Genomic DNA, 3,537 nt, shown 5'->3' with positions numbered 1-3,537 from the left:
AAAAAAAAAAAAAAAAAAAAAAAATAGGCTAAGCACGCGATGGGAGCAAAGAACCTGCAGCTGGGCTGTTAGTCTGGCTCCCACAGGCCTGCAGAACCTGGGCCTCTTGTTCTGCTGATGGTGGACTTCAAGTGGTGGGAACCTCTGGGGTCTTGACAACTTGAGGTTGAGGGGGAGGACGGGGGTGGGTGGGGCCTCCCAAGCCACTTCAAAGACTGTGGCCTTTATCCTGGGGACCACGGGAGTCACTGATGGCTTCCCCAAATAAGTCAGAGTGGACTTTAACCCTGTGACCATCCGGTCACCCCACGGCCACTCAGCAGGTCCAGTCTGTACCACACTGCCTCTAGTGGAGATCTCTAAGGATGTCACTGATGGGAGGGTCACCAGGATGACCGAGACTGACGACATAAATGTGCGCTGACCGCACTCTGCGGAACCTGCCGAGGTTCAAGAGTTTGCCCGCTGGTCCAGGAGGGGCGGGGCCAGCCCCGCCCCCGCCCCTCCCCCCCGCCCCCGGTCCACACAGGCTCTGCTCTCAGGCCTCGGCTCCTGGACGTGCCGCCTCTGGCCACTAGGGGGCAGTGTCCTGCAGTGGAACTGGCGTCCCACACGTGAGGGCCTTGAGCGAGTACCCTGGGCCTCAGTTTCCTCTGCCCCCCTCTGGAAGCTGCAGCGGGGCTATGTGGGCTCAACAGAGCAGCAGAAACGTCCTGAGAACCTGCTGCGGGCTGGCCCTGTATTTTCCTAAATGACCCTCCCTACACAGCTCCCACCAAGCAGTCGGGGGGATCCATGCCCCCTACCCCTTGGAGCGCCCCTCCACGGCTGATGGCATGTGGGATCTTCGTTCCCCCACCAGGGATGGAACCCGCACCCCCTTTAGTGGAAGTGCAGAGTCCTAACCACTGGACCGCCAGGGAAGTCCCAGACCGCCTACATCTTGAAGTGGGTGCTGCCCCCCCGCTAGCCCACGTGGAGGGCCCACTGGACAGCCAGCATCGACCGCGCGACCTGAACAAACCTCCAGGTGACTCCAGCTGAGGCCCCAGACAAGCCCAAACTCCCAGCCCACGGAATCTGTGAGTGTAAGAAGTGGTGGTTTCAGGCCACGAAGTCTTGGGGTAATTTGTTCCACAGCCAGAGTAATGGGACCCCCATCCTACCCTTGGGAGGGGAGCAGCCCGGGAGTGGGACAGCAGAGTCACCCATCCCCACTGTGACCAGCACTGGGCAGGGGAAGCGCAAGGGCCGGGGGGCCGGGTGGAGGGGACGGGACCCTTCCCCCCTCCCCTCCCCTCCCCCTCCCCTCCCCTCCCCCCTTCCCCCTCCCAGGGGAGGGACGCCGGCAGAGCGTCCGCAGGAGCGCAGGCAGGGAGAGATTCCCGAGAGTGCCAAGTCCAAAGTCGGGGGAGGCGGGAGGTGACGGAGAGAAGGGGCGGGCCCAGCGGCCTTGGAATTTGTCCCCAGGAAGCTCTAAACAAGGCGAAGGGCGAGGCGGACTGGGGTGGATTTGATTGAGAGACTCTCTGAGGACGGCGGATGGGGGGGAGTGGGCGGAGGGTCCAGGTCAGAGGCCAGTGAACTGTGAGGTTACAGCCCCATAAACACTGGATCCGCCTTCCCAGGTAGGTGGGTCTGCCTTAGGGTGGGGAGGTTCAGCAGGCTCCCCCCTCCCCTCCCCCCTCTCTCCCTCCCCCACCCCCGCGCCCCAGGGCTCTGTTCCGTTTCCTGCTCACCAGCCTTCCAGGGGCTGACCCAGCTCCCCAGACCCTTGACCCCATGAAGGAAATGCCCCAGACTGAAGCAGGCGCTCTGTTCTGGTCACTGACAGGGGTCACTTAGAGGGTACCTTTCCCCGACAGTTGCAGGGAGTAAGCCCACCCTGCGTGTGGTCCTGACCAAGTCGGATTTCTGAATGCCCCCTGGAACAACCAGACACACACACACACACACACACACACACACGCACACGCGCACACACGCACACACGCACCCCCTGGTGGTGAAATACATGGGTACAGGGCTCAGACAGGCCTGGGTTCCATCCCCGTCCATCATTTAACCAGCTGTGAACCGGGCCAAGTCCCAGACCCTCTCTGACCCTCAGTTTCCTCGTCTGCAGAGTGGGGTTTCTCAAGGCACCTGCTTCACGGGATTGTCGAAGAGCACCTGAGCCCCGGGGCACAGAGGCCCTCACGTGGTAGCCATTATTCACCAGCCAGCACCTTTCAAGTAAGGATTTTAGAAATCCTCTCTGAGCTAGGGGAGGGAGGAGGAGGTGTTGCCAAAATATCGGCTCCCCTGTGCACCGAGGCCGAACAGAAATACAGAGCCAGGGGTTTTGGAGGAAGAGAGAGATGGCTTTATTTTTCTGCCAGGCGGAAGGGAAGACACAGCAGGCTAGCGCCTCCAGAGCTGTGCCCTCCCTCCTTGGGAATCAGGGACGATTTTATATGTGAGGCTCGCAGTCCGGGGTCTATGATAAGGATCAAAGTAGTGAAGTTCTTGCATTCTTCCTTTCCTTTGCATTATTTCAAAACAGTCATAGCTGGCGTCAGGCCACGCCGGTAATTGGAGTCCGGCAGTCTGGTAATTGTGTCCGTTTGCCTCTGGTTTATTGGCCGGTGACCTTGTTTCCGAAATGCAAAAACTATAGGGGGTGATTTCTTACGAGGGGCGTATAGAATGTGAGTGCCGGGACATAATAAGGTGAGGGGGTGAGAGGCACGGGATGTAACTCACACAGAGTTAGGGGTGATGGGTACCGAATGTGAATTACATAGTGTCAGGGAGTGAGGTTAGCTTTGTAAAGTACAAATCTAGTTACTACAAATTAGCGACAGTTAAAGTAAACCAAGGCTGATTAACTGTTTCAGGCCAGGTTATGTTTCTTCACTAGCCTGTTCACCGTTCCCTTTATTTTCCTTGTTCTCAGGGGAGGGAAAACTTCATTTCTATTTTTGCTGCAACAAATTCCCCACTGCTAGTTCATCCCCTCCATATCAACAGAGGAAGGGAAACAGGTGTCATTCATGTCTGGCTGAGGACAAAACTTCAGTTTTGCTCCACTCGACAAACACCAACTGTCCGGCCCAGGGGACCCATCTATCTCATATTTCAAATCCCCCCTGAGAGACATGAACCCCAAGAAATCTTTATTGGGAGGATGAGGGACGACAGTCTGTCTTCTGTAGCTTCTTTAGGCTGGCAAGGGGCTCGTAGACCCTACCTAGTTGGGGTCACGGAGCTCTCACCCTGTCTGATTAAGGGCCCCAGGGTGCCTTCTGTTGTTGTTTTGGCAGGATCTGTTCTGAGAAATGGCTGGAATCTTTGCATCATCATTATCTTGATGTGAACCTATTGTAATCTGGAAGAGACAGAACTTAACAAGTAGTTTAAAAAAACAGAAGCCAAAGATTAGTAAAAGAATTATTGTAGCCGGGGTCCCAGGCAGGATTAAAAGCCATGTTCCCTTTGGTAGTAATTTTGATCCTGATCTAGATAGTCAGCGCTTGGGTTACACTGTCTAAAAGA

At 56.4% G+C, this 3,537-nt stretch overlaps 1 long non-coding RNA gene across 1 annotated transcript; it reads left to right on the top strand.

The window, feature by feature from the left end:
- The first annotated feature begins 1,502 nt into the window (after positions 1-1,502).
- On the top strand, positions 1,503-3,027 carry LOC114486537 (uncharacterized). Its single transcript, XR_003680399.2, has 3 exons — positions 1,503-1,628; positions 2,126-2,235; positions 2,939-3,027. It is a non-coding gene; the product is annotated as an uncharacterized lncRNA (long non-coding RNA).
- Positions 3,028-3,537: the final 510 nt, after the last annotated feature.

Source organism: Physeter macrocephalus, chromosome 7, assembly GCF_002837175.3.
Source record: "Physeter macrocephalus isolate SW-GA chromosome 7, ASM283717v5, whole genome shotgun sequence".
Taxonomy (NCBI): Eukaryota; Metazoa; Chordata; class Mammalia; order Artiodactyla; family Physeteridae; genus Physeter; species Physeter macrocephalus.
The sequence above is the reverse complement of the archived record's forward strand: the minus strand, read 5'-3'. Positions and strand labels throughout refer to the sequence as shown.